This window comes from Artibeus jamaicensis, unplaced genomic scaffold (assembly GCF_021234435.1).
Source record: "Artibeus jamaicensis isolate MK-2021 breed Jamaican fruit bat unplaced genomic scaffold, CSHL_Jam_final contig_558, whole genome shotgun sequence".
In the NCBI taxonomy this organism is placed as follows: domain Eukaryota; kingdom Metazoa; phylum Chordata; class Mammalia; order Chiroptera; family Phyllostomidae; genus Artibeus; species Artibeus jamaicensis.
In genome coordinates this window covers 385,007-409,838 of record NW_026521886.1, presented here as the reverse complement: position 1 = coordinate 409,838, position 24,832 = coordinate 385,007, and the positions used below count along the sequence as shown (strand labels likewise).

General features: G+C 40.5%; 1 non-coding gene and 1 pseudogene across 1 annotated transcript; one reads left to right on the top strand and one right to left on the bottom strand.

Annotated features, from left to right (window-relative positions):
• Window positions 1-9,753: 9,753 nt before the first annotated feature.
• LOC119060651 (4-hydroxybenzoate polyprenyltransferase, mitochondrial-like) lies at window positions 9,754-10,762 on the top strand (annotated as a pseudogene).
• A 7,185-nt stretch (window positions 10,763-17,947) lies between these two features.
• Window positions 17,948-18,054, bottom strand: LOC119060666 (U6 spliceosomal RNA). The gene has a single exon (XR_005084636.2). It is a non-coding gene; the product is annotated as a U6 spliceosomal RNA (small nuclear RNA).
• Window positions 18,055-24,832: the final 6,778 nt, after the last annotated feature.

The window sequence follows — 24,832 nt, the reverse complement described above, 5'->3', positions numbered from 1 at the left end:
AGGGCAGATGTTAGTGGTAAGTGGTCATAACCAATCCTTGCAGCTGACTGGCCCGGGTAAATCACTCCCATTGACTTTGTAAAAGCAACCTAGGCTGAACTACAAGAGGAGGGTATACTCATCCCACTTGAAAGGTGTACCTCAAGTACCTAGCTTGGTCCAGTGGCACAGCCACTGGAACCTACAGGACACCTATTACATTCTACCACACTACCAAGACACAGAGTCAAAGCAGCTCTACCTAATACATAGAACAAACACAGGGAGGCTGCCAAAACAAGGAGACAAAGAAACATGATCTAAATGAAAGAACAGCTCAAAACTCCAGAAAAAAGAGCTAAGCAAAGTGGAAATAAGCAATCTATTAGATGCAGACTTCAAAACACTGACTATAAGGATGTTCAAGGAACTTCGTGAGGACGTCAGCAGCTTAAAAAGATCCAATCATAAACAGATGATACACTAATTGAAATAAAGAACAATTTATACAGAAATAAAAGTAGAGTGAATGATGCCAAGAATCCAATCAAATATAGACCATAAGGTTCCAAATCATTGATATGGAATCCAAATCAATGATATGGAGCCAAAAAACAACAAAACAGAACAACCAATAAGAAAAAAGAATCCAAATAAAATGAGCATAGTTTAAGTTGTCTCTGGGACAATTTCAAGAGGGCCAATAATTGCATCATAGGGGTGCTAAAAAGAGAAGAGGAAAAGCAATAAATTGGAAATCTATTTGAAAAAATCATGAAAGAAAACTTCCTTAATTTGGTGAAGGAAATAGACATATAAGTCCAGGAAGCACAGAGTCCAAAACAAGATGAACACAACAAAGCCCACACCGAGACACATCATAATTAAAATGCCAAAGGTTAAAGATAAAGAGAGAATCTTAAACACAGCAAGAGAAAAGCAGTTAGTTACTTACAGAGGAGTTCCCATAAGACTGCCGGCTGATCTCTCAAAAGAAACTTTGCAGGCTAGAAGGGATTGGCAAGAAATATTCAAAGTTATGACAAGCAGGGACCTGTAGGGAAGATTTCTCTACCCAGCAAAGATGTCATTTAGAATTGAAGGGCATATAAAGAGCTTCTCAGATAAGAAAAAACTAGAGTTCATTATCACCAAGCCATTATTATATGAAATGTTAAAGGGACTTGTTTAAGAAAAAGAAGATCAGAACTATGAACAATAAAATGTCGATAAACATATATCTATCAACCACTGGATATAAAATCAAACTAAACAAACAAGAAGAACAGAGATAGAATCATAGATATGGAGAGCATTTTGATGGTTGCTGGATGGAGGGGAGTTTGGAAGAATAGGTAAAGAGGTGAGGGGATTAAGAAGTACAAACAGGTAGTTACAGAATAGCCATGAGGATGTAAAGTACAGTTTAGGATATGGAGTAGCCAAAGAGCTTACATGTATGACACATGAGCATAAACAATGGTAGAGGAATTACCTGAGGGAGTGGGGGTGCTGGGTAGAGGGAGGCAAAGGGAAAAAACTAGGACAACTGTAACAGCATAATCAATAAAATATAATTTTTTAAAACCCGTAAAAATATATAAAAAGGTCCAATTCCACTGCTGGGATTATATCCTAAGAATCCTAAAACATCAATTTCAAAGAACCTATGCACCACAATGTTCATAGCAGCACAATTTACAATAGCCAAAAGTTGGAAGCAACCTAGATGCCCATCAGTAAATGAATGGATCCAAAAATTGAGGTACATATACACAATGGAATTCTATGCAGCAGAGAGAAAGAAGGAGCTCCTACCCTTTGCAACAACATGGATGGAACTGGAAAGCATTATGCTGAGTGAAATAGGCCAGGTGTTGAAAGACAAATGCCATATGATCTTACCTTTAACAGGAAGCTAAACAACAAAACGAACAAGCAAGTAGAATAAAAACAAAGACACTGAAATAGAGAACAAGGGGACAGTGACCAGAGGGGAGAGGGAAGGGAATTTAAGGGGGAAGTGGGGAGGGATTTGGAGGAACAAATATGAAGGACGCAGGGATGAGAGCTAAGATGGGAGGGAGGTGGGGAGCATGGGGGGGGGGGGCTGGGATGGGAGAAATAGACGGAAAACTGTACTTGAAAAATAACTTTAAAAATATGCAAAAAAAATAAATAAAAAGTAAAAAGGCCCTCCCAAAGTCTTCCATGCATAGGAAGACAGTGGAAGCATTCAGCTTTTTCAATGGTACCACACTGTCTGCAATTGCTTTCAGCTCCCTAGTGTCTTTGACTCTCTTTTAGCTGCCATCTTTAGTCAGGGCAAAAGCACACGTATCTGTTCATCCAGGAATGGGCATCCAGCCCCTGCAGCTTACGAAGGTGCTGTATGATCTCTCTCTATGCTCCCCACTGCTGTGTCACAAGTCACAAGTGACTCTGCTGGAGCACGTTCTCACTTATAGTCACATTGTCTTTTGCTCCATTGTCACCCTTTAGGGTGGTTCCCCTATTCTCCAGGGTCCTCTGCTAGGACCTACCCCACTGCAACTGTTGTTCCTCATTTACTCTTCTGAGATGCTTTTTGGAATTCTTCTTTGACACTCTTATCTAACTCCTCCTCTCCTGCCCTGGTTGGCCAGTGTCTATGGAACATGGATGTCCTGGAACGATCCTTGGGCCTGCCATTCTGTGTCAGCCAGGTCCTGTAAAGTCCCCGTCTCACTTCCCACAGTCCTGTTCCTTAGACATGGTCTCATTTTCTCAGTCCTTTTCAAGGGGGTGATTTAACCTGATAGGTAAATGTGAGGTAAGGAATACTTACTTACAGATGTTAACAGCAGCTGTCAAAGGATGGTGAATCTGCTATTGCCGCCTGACCTACAGGAGAGTATCCCAGGGTACAGTAGGAGGAGGGAAGGAGGGTGTTCCACATGCTGTGAGGCTCCTTGTTCAACCTGGCTTTTAGACTTCCCATTGCCTCGTTCCAGAGTGGTGAAAATTAGATCATGCTCTTGGGCTGCGTGTGTGGCCTTTTGTTTTCATTCAGGCTTCTGATGTCTGTTGTGCCATTGCATTATCCTGAGCCCCACAGGACATCAGCAGTTTTGGGGCTCTTCTGCTTGTGATAAGCCTTTTGATTCACAGAATATGACAAACTCCCATTAAGAGAACAAGCTTTTGCAATATCTATCTAATTCTCAAAACTGGTTAGACTATATATTGATTTAGCCTTAGGAAAAATAGAAGTAGAACAATAAGTTGTCCATTAGACATTAAAATTCAGAAATTAAAAGATAGCTGTTTATTAGCATGTTCATCTTCCTTTCCATCTCTCCAAGAAAAAAGGGGCAACGTTTCTAGAGCAGCAGCACTTGCTTGGATATGATGACCTCCATCTAATGAAAATCCCAGGCTCAGGAAAGAGCTGGAGGCAACATCTTGAGTGGCTCAGACCCAGACCTTCGAGGCAGGACGACACCGTGGTGCTTGGTTTGCGGTGCAGTATCTGGAAAAAGCATTGGTTACATATTTGTAACCCTTAGCTAATGAGTCCCAGTCGGCAGAGGCTAAGCTGAACACCACACAGGCAGCAGACCATCAGCTTGCTTTTCATGGAAGCAAAGAAGATGTCGACAGAAAGAGGCCTCGTCTTTTCATGTAACCTGGCGCTAATTTCCCCCTTAATTTGTTACAACACCATTAACACAGAACAAAGGATTTTCTTAAGCAAGATGATGCCAGAATCATAGAATTTATTTTCTAAGTTTGTCATCAAATTTATATATATATATATATATATATATATATATATATATATATATATATATATATAAAACAAGCTCAAAGGTCAGAGATTTTCTGGTGGAGACTTCTCCAGGCTCAAAGGGTCTCTCGAAGGAAGCGTGCTGACAGAAGTCTATGTTCCCTCTCCCCCAGGCCTGGCCCTGTGTTGCTGTAACTAACAACTATTTGATGTTTTAAAGTTTGCAGAGAGCTTGGATGTGTAGAATCTTAAGTGGAGGTGCTTGCTCAGATTAGAGGAAAGAAAAAGAGAGTAATAGGATAAAATTTCAGAATATTACCACTTGGCAGGGATTTGAGAGTCTTTCAGTCTAGTAACCCCTAAATAGTGTGCAATAGAATATTAGTTCTGAGAAACAATATTTGAAAATAGGGTTCCAAGATAAAATACGTTTGGGAAACATGGAATCTTATTTCTCCTCCTGGAGATTCACAGTGTATATTAACATATTATAGTCCCTCAGAAGCCCTAAAATGAAAAAAGAATTAACTTTGTTTCAATGCAGAATTTCCCACTTTTATTTGATGATACGATATGTCAACATCTTTTGCCTCTTCATTTTTCTAAACATTTTTTAAAACCAAAGCCTTAAAGTTGCAGAGCTAATTGGTGACAATCTCTCATCATACGATTTACAGGTTCCAAGATCATTATGTAACTTGCTCAGGTTTGTGACTTAACTGCCTTCATGACTCACAACTGAGGACTTGTGGAGCTGTGACTGGGTCACGAGTCTGTGTTCTATGCTCTGTGACATATGGTTTGCTAAGTCATTGTCTTGAATCTATTGATGTGTCTTGAATTTAATAATTCCCCAGACTGAGGAGGAGGCAACAGCAGCCCATGCGTTGTGCTTGTTGAAAGAACTGTTGAAAGCTACAGTGTGTGTGAGTCCTACATCTGAGAGGTGTTTGGTCCTGCTGCCCAAAGGTGAGTGCAGGAAAGACCACCTGGGCATGGTCAAGGCCAACCCAAGGCAAGTCAGTGAAGAGTGACTTGTGCCTTCAGAAAAGCTCTGTGATTTTTTGTTATACTTTCTAATCCCTTCACTTCCCCAGTGACTTTTAATAAAGATTCTGCTCTGGCAGTTTTTATTCACACTAAAGTGTAAATGATTGCTAAGTATACTTTAAGTGTTACTTATTCTGCAGGGATTTACATTTTAACCTAAACCCTTTGCTAAAGAAATAAAACTCTGAGAGTATATCTTGAGGCAAGTGAGTGGGTAAGAAAGAATTTACTGGAGGATATATGGAATCAAAAAACCACATCACATAAATGAATATCTATTTTATGTTTGAATAAAGACAGCCTGTACTCTAAAAATACACATTTCTGGTCCTACCCAATATAATAAACATGGCTTGACATTTTAAGGCTTCTTTTTTTTAATCCATGTTTTCTTATTTTTAAAAAGATTTTATTTTATTATTTATATTTTAAAGATAGGAGAAGGGAAGGAGAAAGAGAGGGAGAGAAACATCAGTGTGTGGTTGCCTCTCACGTACAAACTACTAGGGACCTGGCCCACAACCCAGGCATGTGCCCTGACTGGGAATCAAACCAGCGACACTTTGGTTTGCAGGCTGGCACTCAATCCACTGAACCACACCAGTCATTTTATGCTTTCTAATAAAGCCCCTCTTTCCACAGGGTTAGTTAGCTTTGGTGGATACATGAACAGTGGGACTTGATTTGTTACACATGATGCCCCGCCTTCTACTACTCAAGGAGATGGCGGTGCTTGCTCATTCGGTGCTACTCCATCCTGCACACTCACTCATTCCCTAGCAGTGAGTAAGATGTCATGTACCAAGACTGGGGTGAATACCCAGGGACATGGCAAAGCCTAAGTTATGGCTTTGCCCTTAAGGAGCATACCTTTCAAGGGGGGACATTAGTGTAGTTATATAAACAGATAATGATAACTTGATAATTTCTGTAGTGGAGATATGTTCATGCCGAACAGACCATGTTCTGCATTGTAATACATTTTCCCATTCTAGAAACTGTTCAGAATGAAATGACACTGTTTCACTGAGATGCTGTATGTAAACCTCCTTGTGTGCTGTAGGAGCCGTGGAAGTGCTAGAATTACCCCAACTGGATTCAAGAAGTTGTGGAGTGGATCTTCATGTCAGGGTATTTTGAGTTTCTTCAATGAAGTCAATTCTGTCTGATGGCACTTCTATAGAACTCCAATGTTAGTTAGTATGTGTTAGTTTTCAGGTCTTCAATCTTGGTCAAAGTAATGGGTGGAGCTTAAAATAACTCAGTTGCCTGCACAATATGGTGCGTGAGGTGAAAAAGCATCTTCTCCCTGCATCATAAATGGTGCAAACTTTTAAGGTATTGTATATATTCATGTTGGTGTGAAGTCTTTTGTTATTGGAGAGATGTAACAAACCAACTTAGGAAAAATTATGGCTTTGAAACTTAAGACTTACTTAGGTAGCCAGGAACTTCTGAGTAACATGCACCAGGAAAGAAAGGCCTTTAACTTATTTTTAATTCAAAAAAGATAGCATTTATTGATGTCATTAGGCCCTGGCATCTCTGTTTAAGCTACTTTGTGCAACTGAGGTACCAACATTTAGTTGAATACATATCATGAGAAATTGACATGGGGAGTTGTCCAGACTTTCATCTTCCAGGGCTCTGGGGACATGTCAGTCACGCAGAGTTCTGGGTGGGGGATGCAGGTGGTGACCAGTGCCCCAGGAGTTATGCAATGTGGGGACAGTACTCTGTCTCTGAGTGCCTTGGTTTACTCTGTGTCCTTCTTTCTATACATCTGCCACCGTGTGAACAGAGCATAAGGTTAAGCAATATTACCCAGAGCCAGAAATGACATGGACTCTCGCTTAGAAGCAATTGTGAAACACTTTAAAGCTTAGATTTTGCAGCACATGTATTTGGTTTGGAACCATTTTTCATTCACTAGATGTGTGACCTATAAAATGAGGAAACTAACATCCAACACAGAGTGATATCATGCAGGCGAATCCCTTAGCACCTGGCTTGGGAAAAATGGACAAATAAATGTAAATTATTATTGGAACCTTATATGTTTGTGACTCAGCAATGTGAAATGACTTATCCAAAGTCAAAAAGTCAATGGCTAATTGGTAATTGTCAAAATTAATTTCATGCTGACTTTACTAGACCCCTAGGATTTTCTCAATAAAATTTTATGTTTTAAGCCACCTTTAACATCCATAGAGTAAGACTTCATTTGGGATTGTGGTCCTTCTCCTCCTCCTCTTTTTCACTCTTATGCTGTCACATACTTTTTGCATACATTTGAAGAGGTTTGGCATAGGACTTCGAATAGTCTTAATATTTGGCTTTTCAAAGTCTGTTTTTCATAGGTCTAAACTCCCAGTGGATTGTGTCATTACTCAACTCAGACCCTCTGGAGTCTCTTCTGTGGTTAGCGTCTGTGAGCCTCCCTTGTTGGCTTTCGTCCACCTGTCCCCACTTGCTAGTTTCCTCTGCAGCATCATCTGTGCTGAAAGCTGGCAATGTCCATGATTTACATTCCCTGAGCCCTCCACTCCGACAGTCCCTTGGCCAATGAATGCTTGTGCAGGAATATGTGAGACCAATCCCTGTGCCTCTTGTTGGGACAAACTTTGAAGTGCAATTTAGATTCCAGCATATTCTTAGGGACTAAGATGCCTGATTTGCCTGAAATCCCACCTTAGCTTGGCTGCTTCCTCTTCCCTTTCTATCTTCTCCACCGGTGAGTGGGTCACATCTCAGGATCTGCTTCTTGTATCCTAGGCCTAAGTTGTCCACGCATGCTTTTGCTGACCTACCAATAAAAACCCCCTTATTTAAGAACAGGCCATGTTCTGCATTGTCATACATTTTCCCACTCTAGAAACCGTTCAGAGTGAAGCGATACTGTTTCACTGAGATGCCCGTAAGTAAACCTCCTTGTATGCTGTAGGAGCTGTGGAAGTGCTAGAATTACCCCAACTGGATTCAGGTTAGAGAAGAAAAACCTGACCTGGGAAGGACACATCACGGTTTTCTTTTCTGGGCTTTCACTGCATGGGGAGTTTCTCTTTTGAACCCTCTAGTTCTGATTGTATTGGGCCAGCACTGTCAGAGGAAGGGATGCAGGACTGGGACATTTAGTGCACATAAGGCTAGGTACAGAGTGTGTCATGTGAAGGTTTGTGTCAGAGTTTGTCATAATATTTAATTTACCTTTATTCTTTAATTTATTATCGTTTTGCTATATGAAAGTATATAACAGTATATACCTCATTATAATCGTCAATTGTTTTTCTTATCTATCTCTCCTCATGTCCAGGAGAGAGGAGAAGTTAGCCCTTAGTTTGAAAATAATAAATGGACAAGTAAAAACAGCTAACTGCAAACAAGAAGGTTCCTCTGTTACATATATCAACACAAAATTGTCTTGTTATTCTTCCTAATGCCCTAATTTAATGATTGCAATGCCAATACTTTTCCATTAAAAAAATCCAAAAGAAAGTAAGAAGTCCGTTTTCCCCACAGATTCTCTGTCATTCCTGCAGTGTCAGAACACCTTTTCTTGTTGCACTTACCGTGGTTTCATTTAGACTGAGATGGTCTCCCAGGGGGTAGGCTGGAAGTCCTCCACCTTCAGGCACTGCTGGCCAGCGTTAGTCCTCTGTTCCCACAACCTGCCATGTTTTCTGGAATAACGAATGTGCTCTTTAGTGGCCTTTGCACCCATAGATGCCAAAACCCCAAACCAGTTGTTTTGTTTCTTCTATAGGATATAGATTCTAACTTGCAACCATTTGGTATCAATTAAAAAGTCACTGTTGAAGTGTATACTTGTTACTTTAGAAAACATATGAGGAATAAAATGATTCTAGTTATGATAGCCCCAATTCATCTTTTCTCTCATTTTGATCTTATAATTCTTATCATTCTGACTTTAAATCTCAGATCAGTGTTCCCTAACAAAATGTAGTTTCTGTTTGCTCCCAAAGAGCTCAGAATAGTTGTTTGTTTGTTTGTGTGTTTGTTATAAAGGAGAATTCTCTTGTTCCATCCATAGGATTATAAGCCTTCAGTGTGCATCTTGCTTAGCTCAAATTCCTTGAAAGTCAGCTTTGGTTTGCTGTGACTTCCCTGAGGTTTGTCACTACATTCAACCCCACCCTTATTTCGTACATATTTTCAGAAGCGAATGTTTTAGGAGAGTGCACATGCCGTGAACACTTCTTGGATGGGCTTGTTTCACAGCCCCTGGGCATCATGAAATCCTCAAAGAAGACTGTTTTTGAATTGCATGAGTAAGTTTTATTGAATTAGGTTCTGATTTCATGATGAAGAATCTCATCTGTGTTGTATTTGCCATGAGCAATGCAACTGATACCATTTGGACACATTCATAGACTATAAGCTGTGTAATATTGGCTTTTAGGTAAGTCAAGATTGAAATATCATGTTTCCCCACTGAAGTGTACCTGACTCCAGGCCGTTGCCGCAGAACTTCATTAATGAATTCAAGAGAGAAAGAGAGAGAGAGAGAGAGAGAGAGAGAGAGAGCGTGAGCGGTGCTGGCCAGAGAACTGCAGTCGCTTGTGGCCAAAATGTAGTCATTTCATCCTTGTTTGCAATTTTTCATCTGAGTTTACAGAAATTTATAACGTGCTTCATCTAGTGGTCCAGACCCACATACACATAGCTCAGCTAGTCTTCATGTTTGGCTGAGCGGCTGCTACTTGAAAGAAGAGTCAGGGAGGAGGGTGGGAGGTAGAATGGGTGAAATATATGGTGACAGAAAGCAACTTTACTTTGGGTGGTGAACACATAGTGCAATATACAGCTGGTGTATCATAAAATTGAAGAATACTTGAATTATGTAATTTTAACCAATGTCGCCTCAGGAACTTTAATAATTTTTAAAAGAAGTTTCTAGTTGTGGCCATGGGGCTCACACTGCTGGTGTAACCAGCATGGAGGACTGGCCACCCTCAGTGGGGCTGGGACTGTGCTGGCGTCTATACAGCCTTTGGGCCCCAGGGGTCATGGACTTGGCACGCTGCCCTGTGCAGCCCCACCTGCACCTCCTGCCATTGGAGAAGCCCGTTGGAACTGACTGCTGTGTCTGCCATGTGCCTGGGGCACTGGTTTGGCAGTAGAACCCTGTTGTTTTCCAGATTGGTACATGTTATCCCTCTTTGGCACTGGAGCTGTTCTGATGTGTGGAGCAGGCTATTCTATTAATGACATGTGGGGTTGAAATTACGATAAAAAGTTTGGAAGAACAGCCAATAGTCCAACAGTTGCTAGAGACATTTCAGCTCTTCAGTCCCTTTTTGTCAGGGAACAGTTGACCCTGGCACTGGGTGCTCTTTTGTGTCTGAATTACTGGAGCACAGCTCTTGGAGCAGCACCCCTACTTCTTGCCATCACCTACCCACTAGTGAAAAGAATCACTACTGGCCTCAATCAGCCTGGGGGTTCACTTTTAATTAAGGAGCATTACTTGAATGGTCTGCTGTCAAGTGCTTCTCTGATCCATCAGTTTGCCTTCCTCTTTATTTTTCTGGAATTATGTGGACACTGATACAGGATACTATCTGTGCCCATCAGGACAAGAGGGCTGATGTGTTATTGGTGTTAAGTCTGCAGCACTGATGTTTGGTGAGAACACAGAGCGGTGGCTCAGAGGCTTCGGCACAGCAATGCTGGGGGTGCAGAGCCTGGTGGGAGTGAACAGGGGTCCGACTGTGTCCTACTCCACTGTCCTGGCTGCTGTCAGAGCCTATCCGATGCATCAGACTTACACTGTAGACGTTCACAGACCTAAACTATGTTGGGGCAAATTTGCCTCCAGTTGATCATTAGCATTAGTAGGTTTTTGGGGGGATTATCTTTGGGAAATTGTGCAAGGAAAAGACAGATAAAACAAAGAAAAATACAAATAATAGAATAGAAAATGAGCAAGTGAAGTCGATATAGAAATTTTTAAATCAAACGTTTACAAAAATCAGGTGCTGTTGTTACATAATTAGATTCAAATAAGAGTCTTGCAGTATGTTAAAAAATTAAGAATCAGAAGATGAAGACATAGATTTTAGGTCAAGTATTTAACAGCAAAATTCTTTCTCTGTCACAGAAACTTGGGACTCTTCAAGATTTGAGATGACCTTCAGTATTTAAGTCGATGTGTTCTTATGCTCATTATAATTCTTATCTGCAGTTACGGAGATTATATGAGTTTTGCCCTGAGCCATGTGGCTCACTTGGTTGGGTGTCATCCCACAGAGTGAAAGGTCACCAGTTCAGTTCTGGTCAGGGCACACACGCCTGGGGTGCAGGGTCAGTCTTGGTTGGGGCACAGGCGAGAGGCGACTGATTGATGTTTCTCTCTCACGTGGATGTTTCTCTCCCTCTCTTTCTCCCTCCTTTTTCCTCTCTCTAAACATAAATAAATAAAATCTAGAAAAAAGGAAGTGTATGAGTTTTGGCACTTTAGAAGAAAATGTATGTGTATATCATCTAAATAAATGCCTATAGGAAAATTTGACTATCCTTCCAGGGAAAAATAAAAGCTATCATGGCAAAAAATAAAAGAGGAGAAGCTTCTGCTCCTACGTGTAGGTCTAATTTAGGATAGTCTGCTGCATGGGGGGGTTGTGTTATGTTTATTAAATATTTTGTGCCAGGCAGTGTGCCATGTACTTACTGGGAACACAAGGATGACTGGATGCCTCTGTCTGCCAAGTGCCATTAATTCTGATGGGAGGGGAGACAGAGACAAAGCATTTCAATGCAATTTGATCAGTGCTTTGCACAGGGTGTGGCAGACACTGCAAGTTGCCGCCCCTGTGACCATTTCTTCTTTGTAGTTGATAGAACCCTGATTTTGTTCAGGCTGATAGAGTGTCCAGCTAAATTCTCGCCTCCCTAGGCCCCCTTCATGCCCGGTGTGGCTGTTTGACAGAGATCTGATGGGTGGGACACATCCAGAGTGCTGATGGGGATGCCATGGAGCCGATATGCTGATGAATGGGGATTGTCACAAGGGACGGTGCACTTTGCCCTTGTGCTCACTTTGCACATAATGCCCAATGAAGTGGCATTCATTTAAAAAACTAAAATTGTACATATTTAAGGTATGCAGCTAAGGTTTAGATATGCATACACTTAGAGAAGTGATTACTATAGCCAAGCTAATTAACATCTGTCTACTCACATAGTTAACCATAACTTTTGTGTGTCAGAGCTCCTGAAATCCCTCTTAGCATATTTCCAGTATATAGTACAGCATTATTGACTATAGCCATTATGCTGTACATTAGACCTCTAGACTTGCTCATCTTACATAACTGCAACTTTGTATCCTTTGACCATTATCAACCCCCCTTCCCTCCCCCTGGTAACCACTGTCCTACTCTTTGCTTCTAGGTAGATTCCACATATAAGTGAAATCAAGCAGTATTTTTTCTTTCTGTGTGTGGTTTGATTCACTTAGCTTAATGCCCTCCAAGTTTACTCTACATTGTTGCAAAAGGCAGGATTTCTTTCCTTTCTAAGACTGAATAATACCCCTTCTTTCTCTCTCTATATATACCACAATTACAATTATTTCTTTGCTGATGTGATGTTGCAAGAGGTGGGCACGAGGGAAAAAAAGTAAAAGAATCTCAGAGGTGCTAGCGCTGATGTCATTGAGCTCCTGAATCAATGCCACCTGCTGTCTAAATCCGAAATCTCGTTATGTGAGAAAATACATCTGTATTTGTTTTGAGCTGCTCTAAGGTAGGCTTTCTGCTACTTGCAACCAAAAACATTCCCAAACAAGACAGCTCCTATGGGCATGAAGGAAAGATATATTTTTTGCAGAATTGTAAGTAGCTGAGAGGAAGCTCTGTGCCTTCTGTTGTGTGGGAAGAGTGCTTGGCAAAATGCCTCTTAATTTTTTTTTCTTGAGAGGTAATATTTTTTATTTTTTATTGGTGTTCAATTACAGTTGTCTCATATTCCTCCTTGTTGCTCTCCCCTGACCTGCCACTCCCAAACCCCACCCTGCACCCACAGTCAATCAATCCCCATCCCATTGTCCATGCACATGGGTACTCTATACATGTTCCTTGAATCACCCCCTCTCCTACTTTCCCCTGTCATCTCCCTCCCGCCTCACCTCTCATCATTGTCAGTTTGTTTATTTCCACAGTCTTTGTTTCCATTCATTTGTTTATTTTGTTGACTGGGTTCCACTTATAAGTGAGATCATATGATATTTGTCTTTTGCTGCCTGGCTTATTTCATTTAGCGTAATACTCTCCAGTTCCATTCATTCCATCACAAAAGATAGGAGTTCTTTCTTTCTTTCTCTTGGATAGCATTCCATTGTGTAAATGTACCATAGTTATTTGATCTACTCACTGATGGGCACTTAGGTTGCTTCTAGTACTTGGCTATTATAAATAACACTGCTGTGAACATTGGGGTGCATAGGTTCTTTTGAACTGGTGATTCAGGGTTCTTAGGGTATAATCCCAGCAGTGCAATCACTGGATCAAAAGGCCATTCCATCTTTAGTTTTTTTAGGAAATTCCATACTGTTTTCCACAGTGGCTGTGGCAGTCTGCGTTCCCACCAACAGTACAGTAGGCATCTTAATTTTCAATGACAACATTCTCATCAATCACCCAAACTTCAGAACGTCACTCAGTCCGCAATTAAGAGAAATAGAAAACTTGGATGGACCTATCTCTCAGGAGATTCCAGTCTAATTTGAGACATGTTCCCCCAGAATCTTCCATGACCTAAAGACAGTCTGCAAGTAAAGGCCAACCCAACTAGTCACTCTGTCATGTGACAGACTCTGTGTTGAGGGATCTAGGTTGAGAGCTCACAGTTTCCTCTGAATTAGATCACACCAGAGCCATCCACAGTCCACATTTCAGGCTGAACTCTTGCCATGTTTTCCAGAAGCAGGGCCTTAGAAACCCTGACTGTGGCCAGATTCACAGCTGTGCAGCTGCCAAGACTAACAGACTAGTAGACAGTCTTTCTGCTGCCCTCGAAGGTCCCAAAGAGATACCTGCTTTTTCCAGTAATTCACTTCTGTCTCTCTGTCTTGCCATTTTCTTTCTCAGGCTCAAGTTGAGAGTCTCACAGATGGCTTTGGGGAAAACAACTGCTTGTTCTCAAACGAGCTGTTGGGAGACACATTCCTGCTCCCTCCCTTCCTCTGTTAGAGTTCTTGGCCGGCCTTGGCCCTGACTCCAGGAGATCATGACGCTGCTGCCTCCCTCTGCAAGTCCCCATACCTTTCAGCAGTCCTGCTGGCAGCCAGGGCTGCTGGCGTTTACATTTTTCTTCTAAGCAGCTTGGCAAATTGGAGCCTTTGCTTTTCTGTTTTAAAGCCTGGCTTTTAATTCTGGGCTGAAGGGAGCATTCAGCATTGTGCCCATGAGCCCACAGACATCAGGGAGTTCTCCCATGCTTACCTGTAACCTCCAAGGTGTGGCTCAGGGTATAAAACAAACCACTTGAGTGAGCTGGTTTGAACTGGAGCCCCCATTCATGGGGCAGTGAGGCAGGACAATTTGGGTGCCCATGGCCATGAGCTGGCATTGAGGTCTGGAAGAGAAGCCTTGGGAAACCGATGGAAATGTTCTGTCTATGATGTGAAATAAGGTCAAGCACAGTTTGTGTTCCCAGGTTTAGTTTCAGTGGATTGGAGGCAGGTGAGGAGACCAGGGATTTTAAAGCAACCACTTAGACAAAGCTAATCTACATGCTGTCAAAGATGAAAATAACCACTAGGATAAAAAGCAAGTAATGTCTGACATTTATAAGAGACCAAGAGCGTGTTAAAACATGGTCTTGTATTTGGGTTTTCATTTCCACAGAAATGAATATAAACTGCCCCTGAGTAAGCCTTATTTCTGCTTCTGCTCAAAATTTGCTTCATGTATCCTTCTGCGTTTTAGTTTTTCACTGGAAACTTGGGGATAAACATATATGTTCTTCTAAGGGTTGTTCTGAAGCTTATGCATTGCATTATGCATAATGTAAATGCACTGCATTATGCGAAGCATATGCATGGATGTCTTCAAGAGAACTTTATAATCTGACAAGTTCACTTTTCCCTCCCTCTCTCTTCTTCCCCCTTCCTTCCTTCTCTACTTCCTTCCCTTCTATTCTTCCTTCCTTTTTTCACTAAAATATCTACCCAGGAATCAAATATGAAAATTCTGTCATAAAACAAAAGGCATAAAGACAAAGCCCAGAGAAGTATAAGTCAGTATTTCTTTCTAAGCATAACTAGCTATTGGGGCTGAGAGGAGGTAGAACTGCTTAAGACACTTAGCCTTCACAGACTTCTAGGGAATCAACTCTCTGCTTTCAGAACCACAGGGCAGACACAGTCTGTGTACTTTCCTCCTCTCTCTCTTTCCCTTGGTGGGGCTGAAAGGAGGCTTGAATCCAGAGGCAAGAATAATTAACTGGACATCAATGAATGGGTACATGAATCCTTTTTGGAAAACTGAGGCTACTTGTAACTAGAACTTGAATTTAGGGCTTCAGAGAAAAGGGCACCTGGTTCTGATATTCACCAATATCCACTTTCAGATCTATAGGGACTGCAATCCGACATCCTTTAAAGCTGGACATCACCTAGAGGGGACTATAAATGACCAGTGAAACTTAAACAGGAGTGACAGGTGTTATTTCTAATCCCAATAGCTGGCGTGGGACTCTCCTGCTCTCTCTCTCCCACTGCCATGCTGACCAAGGGACTTGTGTTGTCAGGTCAGGCATTGAGGGCAGCAGAAACTGCAAGGCTGGACTGCAGAGTCACCACAGGAGGGATAAGTTGCCCTGGAGAGTGTCCTGCACTGCAGAGCGTTTTGTGTGAACAGGAATTCAGCCTCTGTGGTATTGGGTGGGGTAGCACAGCAGCTTAATGGCCCACGCCAAAAGGTATACAGAGAGTATGGAGAGCACTCTTCATTCGGTGGCTTTCCTTACACTCTGCCCACTTCTAAGCAGCCAAACCACTGCAGAGTGTCCCGCTTCTCTTCTGTTTTCCTCTCTACCAAGCCCAGAGTAGCAGCTGTGTGGAGGGTTGCGGCTGTGGGAAATGAAGGGGGGAAATGGTTACTCCTCTTCCCTTTGGAATTAGTCTTGTCACATAAATGGTTTACATACTGGTGGTCTCCACAGAAGCCAAGCATGTGTTCTCAGGTGCTACCCCTATTCCACATGCAGCCCCATCCCAACGCATAAACAGGAGCCACAGACCCAACCCCCCTGCATCTCCCCACAGAGCCAGAAGGCTCTGTAACACTGCAGGAGGCCCTGGGTCGTCTTTGGAAAATAGCAGACCTGATGTGTGCCACCCACATACCCAGCTATTGCAGGACTGATGCAGCCACAAGCTAAAAGAATCTCCACAGCTATTTCCTGGCAAGGGATGATGAATGTGGTTTGGTCTCTTTTCTTTCTCCCAGAGTATGGAAACAGTATACCTCAAGTGATTTAGAAAGGGATAGTGCCTGAGAGGTAGTCTGTTATTCCTGTGGGTTTGCTTACCATTATCTTCATTCTGCATTTTCCTGCAATATTCTATCCGTGAGGTTTTTAGAATTTGTATCACAATTTTGGAAGAGACATCTTTTGGCTTCTTTAATTGAGTGTAATCATAGCTTAATGTAATTTTCCTTAGCATTTATTTTAAAACTGATAACCATATTTAAATATATGTAAGATATATTAATTACAACTTGTACACTGATTAAAATATGTTAGTTAGCATTACAACATATGTTCAAACCAAAAAATGGAGATCTCAAGTTGTGTGATGACCCCATATTGATTGGCAATGAGCAAAACCCCTGTGGCAGGGTTTGGATGACCCCTTGCTCATGCTGACTTGGGAGACACAGATGCACCTCTCTGTGTCCAGTTCTTGTTTACTCAAATTTCATATTTGGGAATCCCATCTTGACTCATGAGGGTGAATTTCAGATGAGAATTGTAATACAGATATTCAGTTTATACACACATTTGGGCTTAATTCTACCCTTGGCTGTGCTCAGACGGCCTTCATGGCTTTGACAGGAAAACTTGCCAGCACGTGTGTGGACAGGATTTGGCCGGAGCTGTGGCTGGGTCTGAGAGGTAGCCGTGGACAGAACTGGAAGTTGCTTAGTCCATTAATGAATTCTCAGATTATTCACCACAGGCATCTTTTTTTGCCTGGGGCTGCTAGTCGAGACTAATAGAGCCCAAAGGGACTCTGAAATCTGTGAAATGAAGTACCGAACTTCTTAGACTGGATGAGAATCAAGGTGCAATAATTGAGTGTGTCTCAGCCTCTGTCTGTCTTAGAGAATTTGCCAAGATTAGTCCTTGTCTGAAGTCTGTAAAGGAAGAATTGTCTAGCTTGACTCAACAGGAAGAATTGGTCTTCAAACTGTGACCTTTGGAAGCAGTTAAGACTAGGGGAGGGCAGGAAAAGTAGAAGTTTCTCGGTGCAGACATTCCTATCGCCCCTCTTAGATCCCCTTAGACAGATGGTTATCCATAAAATTGTTTCTTCCACTTGTTTGTTGTTCAAAGTGATAGACAGACATACTTATTAAAAAGTTTATTAGCCATGGGCTACCAATGAGCCTTTGCATGTTTAAATAATAAGCTTAAGGAAAGCTCCTTTTTAAAAAATATTTTTATTTTCGCTTTTTTAGTTTTCAATTACAGTTTGTTTACGTTCAATATTATTTTGTATTAGTTTCAACTGTTCAGTATAGTGGTTAGATAATCATATGCTTTACAAAATGGTCCCCCAATATTTCAAGTACCCACATGGCGCTGTACATAGTTATTACAATATTACTGACTATATTCCCCATTCTGTGCTTTATATCTCTGTGACTATTTTGTGACTACCAATTTGTACTTCTTAACCCCTTCACCTTTTTCACTCAGCTCCCCTCCAGCTGCCCCTCCAACTCTGGTAACCATCAGTCTGATCTGTATCCATGAATCTGTTTCTATTATTTTGTTCATTCGTATATTTTGCTCTTAAGATTTCACATGTAAATAAAACTACATGCTGTTTGTCTTTCTCTGTCTGGGTTATTTTACTTACCACAATACCCTGTAGATAGATCCGTCTATTTTGTCAAAAATATGGAAAGCTTCAAAAACTTGCACGTCATCTTTGAGTAGGGGCCATGCTCACCTTCTCTGTATCACTCTGATTTTTGTATATGTGCTGCTGAAGCCAGCACATTAAGAAGAAATTCTTAATCAAGATCAGTCCATACTAAAATTTCAGATTCAAAAAGACTTCATTGGCTTACTCCATGGGGCATTACTACTGAATTGGAATAACATTCTAATGAACAAACCAAACAAACAAGGAAAATGGGGACAGACTCAGAGATGGAGAACAGGATGACAGCTAAGGATGGGGGAAGGCTAGGTGCTGGAGGGATTGAGCAAAAAGGAAAAAGGACTCATGGGCATGGATGACAATGTGGTGATTGCCTGGGGGAGGAGGATATAAGGGAGTTAAATGGTAATAGAAAAATACAATGAAGATTAAATTAAAGAAATGTAATAGTATAGGCTAAGTTATACTTGGTAACAGACAACTCCAACATTTTGGAGGTTTAAGACATTTGCTCAAATTACCTGTTCATTGTAGGTTGGCTTCTGCAGGATAGGGCTGGGGAGATCTGTTCAATGTCTTATGCCTGGAAATAGGCATATAGACTCATATAGGAGAGGCTACATGTTCATGTGCCCAGATTGTCAGACAAGAAAAAAGGAGGGCCCTGACTGGTGTGGCTCAGTGGATTGAGCAACTGCCTGTGAACCGAAGGGTTGCTGGTCTGATTCCCAGTCAGGGCACATGCCTGGGTTGCAGGCCAGGTCCCCAGTAGGGGTCGCATGAGAGGCCACCACACATTGATGTTTCTCTTCCTCTCTTTCTCCCTCCCTTCCCTTCTGTCTAAAAATAAATGAATAAAATCTTTAAAAAATAAAGAAAGAAAAAAACAAAGAAAAAAAGGAGGGAGGGAGAGTGCAAGAAAACAAGGCAGATCACACACTGATTTTTATAGCTTTCTTTTGGAAGTGACACACATCACATCTGTTCATATGTCGTTGCTGAAAGCATTTAGATGGCCACACCTAACTTCAAGGGCAAGGAAGTATATCCCTAAAAATTTCTCAGGAAAACTAAAAATATTTGGTGAACAACATCAATGACCACCACACAGGATTCTTTATTCATGCTAATCGACCTAAACCCAGTAAATGCTGAAGTATATTTTAATAAAGAGTTCATCCATCAAGCCTTTGTGTCTCATACAGGCATCTAGACTTTGACCTGTACCCCTTTGTTTCTTCATAGGCATGAAAAGAAGCTTAGATACAGCATCAAAGTTAAAAGGAGCAGGTGGTTAGACAGCACTCAGAGTAACTCCCTTGTGGGGGCATAACAAGAAGGGGCCAGGGAATAAGCGAGTCAAGAAGACAAGCATGGTATAGTTTATTTTATTAAGCTTTTATTTGTTATTGTTATTTTTCTATTACCACTTAGTCTTCTTATACCCCACCCCAATGTTGTCCATGAGTCCTTTTCCAAAAGGACAGGATTTGAAGTCATAACTGGCTCTGCTGGCTAAGTAATTGTGTGTCCATTGTTTAACTTGTAAGAGCCTTAGATTCTCCACCTGGAAGGTATTGTAAATAATCAAATGCATATTGCATATAAATACTTTGTGACTCATAAGCACTATGTAACTATTGTAGAATAAAAGAATACACTATTCTGAGCTTTGAGCATATCTGAACTGTCTCCAGATTTTAATGAATGCCTGATTTTGTCTCAGAGAACAGAATTGGCATTTGGTATGTCAGCAACCCATATCAATTTTACATGTCAGCAACTCTAATTTTAAATCTATAAAACCTAAAATAATAAAGAAAATAGGGAATTATTGTATACCACAATACCTATAGGCCATATCGGTGGTCAGCACTGAACAGAGAAACCAGCTGAATAATGAGTAAAGTAATAAAACAGAAAACAAATTCTTTACAGGAAATGAACAGGACAGAAAATGAAGTGTCATTGGAGGAAGGCAAAGTAAAACATGTGAAACCAAAATGTAAGTTGCTGTATCTTTACATCTGATGTCATTACATTATAAACCTGTACATTATGTGCAAATTCCCTTCTGTATTATATCACTCAAGTTTGAATATGTAGGGGTATTTGCTCACATTGTGGACTTACTCATTGCAAATTAGGTCCTGGATTTTTTGTCATAATTAAAGCTTAAAGTCTTTCTTTTCTTCTTTCCCTCTCTCTGTCTCTCTCTTTGTTTCTATTATGCTTATTAATGATAGCTTCTAAATTTCAGGTAGAATACTGGTATTAGGGATATCAATGTATTTAGAATGTTTTCCCTGCTATAGAAGAATGCAAAAACAAGAGATGGTAATGAGATGATGTTGTACTACGTGTAGAGATAAAACACTATAAGAGCAAAAAAAAAAAAAGAAATTATGTAACTATATTTAGGGAGGTCAGGGGAGGAATCACAGAGAAGATGACATTTGAATTGGGTTCACTGTCCAAGAAGAAAGGTGCAGAAAGGAATTCTAGGTAGAAGAAACAACATTATGCATCTTGAATGTCAATTAATTTAAAGTCTCTTAAATGCAAAACTTTTGTGGAGAGGTGAGGTTCCAAAGATAGGCAAGGATCCTGACCATGATGGTCTTTGTGGGCCATGGCTAAGAATTTTATGGTGCACCCCAAGTGGACTTTAAAATGGCTGAAAAAAGGGCTAACATTTATTTTTAATGGAATGTCCATTTCTTAATATTACAAATGCAAAAAATACTGATTCTCAAATTTATGAATTTGTGAATTACTGTATTAATCTATGTATTCATATCTAAAATTAATTCCTTACTTTGGCTCATCTATGTGATCAAGATTACCTTTATAATGTGGCAAATGCCCTGCCCTGATCTGCAAGTCATTTCGTAAAAGTACCAGTCTATTAGGGAACCTTAGTTGACATGTCCACATACTCAGTATTTTAACTCCAAAGCATTTTAGCATGATTCACTTCTTGGAGTTGTGTTTGACTTTCGTGTAATCGTTATAAACACGCAGAGACAGGGAATGTCCTTGAGATTTTTCCATTGTGTAAACCAGTGCTGAAAGCTCTCAAAATGAATGAAGCTGGCATGCAATTTCTTTCACTTTCCAATGCCACCTCAGTGCTGCCAACAACCCTAAGTGCTGAACAAGCTAAATTTTGGTAGTCAAAGGACCAAAGGGTTTTAACTTTTCAGAGTGAGTTCAATTTGTCACATGTTATGATAATAAATACCTTTGGAAAAAAGCAAGCATAAACTAATGACCAAGATTCAGAGTGCAAGTGCATTAACAAGCTGGAAACATTTTGGTCATTGTTTCTGGATTCTTTAAAAGAAAACTCAGTAGTAATACATGCTCTCTTTTCTGTAACTTTAACCTTTATGCAGACTTCATAGACTAGTATGCTGCAGTACATAGTATTTAAATTTAATATAAGTTATAGTAATGAGGTATTTTGTTTGGGTATGCAAACCAATCTTAATCAAGATTAATGAACTATATGACTAAGATTGTAAAATACATTTTTTTCATTAAAAAATGGGTAAGACCAATAAACTATGTAATACGTTCCAAGTAAGATTATGATGTCTCTGAGACATTGGATTAGGTCCTGTAGGAGGGTAAACGAAAAGCTAAACTTGAAAAATGGTCATTCGATTTAGTGAGTAGAGAAGGAACACATAAGAATGAAGTTTTAGTTAAGTATAGGCAGGTGGCAGACAATACTTCTGTAGGATGATGAGAAAAGCATTAAGCTAATTTTCTTTATCTCTGTAAGCCTTTGTTTACTTCACCCTTATCTTGTTCAAGTTAAACCCCAGCTAGTCAGTTCACCCCCACCCCTACTCCCTTGAACCTAGCTACCTAGCCTTGGAGAAAGAACAGAAAGAGCATAGGATGAGGGGATAACTAAGGCGAGCTAATTTTTTTTAATCTTGAGGACATTTGCTAGATCCTAAGAATTTTTCCCTTTGGGAAATGTAACTGATTTGGGATTGGGCTTCAGATTGAGTTTCATTTAGGCATTGAGCCACTTCCAGGGAGAACGTGAAACAAGCAATGTGGTTTAAGCAGTTCTAGGAGGCTGGAGAGACAAACCAAAGCTTTCTAAGGGCTTCTTCAAATGCAAAGCTAAATTACCACATGTGAATGAGACATTGGCTCAGTTATACAGATCCACAGCAGCACTGGAGGAAGATAGGGAAGGAAGTCTGAAAGCTTCAAAAAGACAAAGTGAAATAAAAGATACAGCAGGGGGAATGAGCCAGTTAAGTACCCCATCAGTTTTTCAATCGAGATATTTTCTAGGATACTATGATGCTTGGAGTGGGAGGCTGAAGACCTGTCTGGAAATTTATGAACAAAAGAGGCAGAAATCCTGAAGTGGTTCAGGTTTGAGGAGAGAGACCAACTTGGCTGTCAATCAAAAAGCTTGAAATAACCTTCTCAAGGAAGAAGGTTGAAACATGTAGACTGAGACTCTACCACCCATCTCTTACTCAGATCAATTTCTGTTTGGCTAGTATAATCAGCTTCTTACTTGAACTGCATTGTAGAGGAAAGGAGAAATCCTCTCTGGTGAAAGAAAACATCGTTCAGATTCTCGTTTTTTACATGCAGTGTTGGACACTTTTACCCGGTGAATTTGATAATTTGGATGCAATGAGTTAATAATCCTATTAAACATTTATGTACCCAACATAGGAGCACCTAAACATGGAAAGAAATATTGATGAACACAAAGAGAGAGATTGACAGTATACAGTGGTAGGGGATTTTAACACCCCATTGACATCAATAGATAGAACTTCTATTGTTCTATTTTCTTTTAAGAAAATCAGCAAGGGAACAGCAGCCTTAAATGACACAATAGATCAGGTGGATTTCATTGATATCTTCTTTAGAGCATTTCACCCAAAGGCAGCATAATATGCATTTTTCAAGTGCACATAGAACATTTTCTAGGACTTCATGTTAGACATTCTAGGGAGAATGTTAGACATCAATGGGAGAACATATTTGCTGATATATTGGATAAGGGGTTAATATCCAAAATTTACAAAGAACTTATAAAACTCAACACACACACACACGCACACACACACAAACTAACTAACTAACATAGGCAAAGCTTCTGAATAAATACCTTTGCAAAGAGTATATACAGCTGGCCAGTAGACATGTGAAAAGATGCTCAGTATCTCTAATCATCAGAAAAAATGCTAATGAAAACCACAGTGATATTATCACCTCACACCTGTCAGAATGGTTGTCATCAAAAATCAACAACAATATGGATGTGAGGGCGATCTGGCTACGACATCTGTCACCCCATTGATCGCCAGGGTTGATTCGGCTGATCTGGCTGGCTAGGCGGGTGTCCCCTTCCTCCCTCACCGATCCATGTGCGTCCCTCCTGAAGCTGCGCGCTCAGTCGAAGAGGACGGTCTTCCCAACTAGAGGAGAGGACCGGTCTTTGGTCAAGGGTATACGAGTAGCTGTACTCCCCTGCTAGAACCTCCAAAAATCAACAACAACAAGTGTTGGCCAGAATGTGAAGAAAAGGAACTCTTGTGCACTGTTGGTGGGAATGCAGATTGGTGCAGCCACTTTGGAAAGCAGTACAGAGTTACCTCAAAAAATTAAAAATGAAACTGCTTTATGACCCAGTGATTCCACTTCTGGGAATATATATATGAAGAAACCTGAAACACTAATTGAAAAGAATATATGGACCCCTATGTTCATTGCAGTGTTATTTACAATAGCCAAGATTTAGAGGTAGTCCAAGTAACTATCAGTAGATGAGTAGATAAAAAACTCTGGTACATTTACACAATGAAATACTACTCACCCATAAAAAAGGAAATATTACCCTTTGCAACAGCAGGGATAGACTTAGAGAACATTATGCTAAGTGAAATAAGCCAGTCAGAGAATTTGACTGGCTTGAAATCTGATGAACAAATTGAACAAGCAATATAGAGACAGACTCATAGACAGGGAGCAGACTGATAGCTGTTGGGGGCAGGGTTGGGAGATTGGGAGTTGGTGGAGGATTGAGCAAAATAAAAATATAGAGAAAAATTCATGGCTTTGAACAACAGTGTGGTAATTGTCAGGGGCAAAGGGAAGGTGGGGGAGGTGGATGAGGGTATGTAGGGGATAAACGGTGATAAAAGAAGACTTGATATAGTGAACACACAATACAATGTACAGGTGATGTGCTGTGGGGTGATGCACCTGAAACTTGTTAACCAACATCATCCCCAAAAATTCAATAAAAAGGGGAAAAAGCTCAAATAGTTCCAAGATAAAAAACCAAAAAAAACAAAATTGTGGGTTGGTACTTTGATAAAATTAATAAAGTTGAGTAATTTTTCATAAGATTGATCAAAAAAGAAACCACCATTTTTCACAAGTGAAAACATAGAGATCATAATGCATTAAATTAGGTGACATTATGAATACTTTATCCAGTAAATTTAACTATTTAGGTGAAATAGGTTAATAACTCAAAACCCAACTTACTAAATTTGCCATAAAAAGAAACAAATTATCTAAATTATCTAATTAGATATACATTTAAATTTTTATTTGTTAACCTAATCAACAAAACACAAATTAGTAAAATAGAATGAGAGACATGGAAACAAAGAACAAACTGACAGTAACCAGAGGGGAGAAGACAGGGGAGTAATGGGGGAAAAAAGGGGAAGGGTTGTCAAGAAACGTTTACAGGACCCATGGACAAAGACAATGGGGTGGGGGGAGGATTGAGTGTGTGAGGTGGGGGTGGGTAGGGCAGGGGAGAATAATGGGGGGGAAATGGGGACAACTGTAATTGCTCAACAATAAAAAATAAAATAAAAGCAAGATCA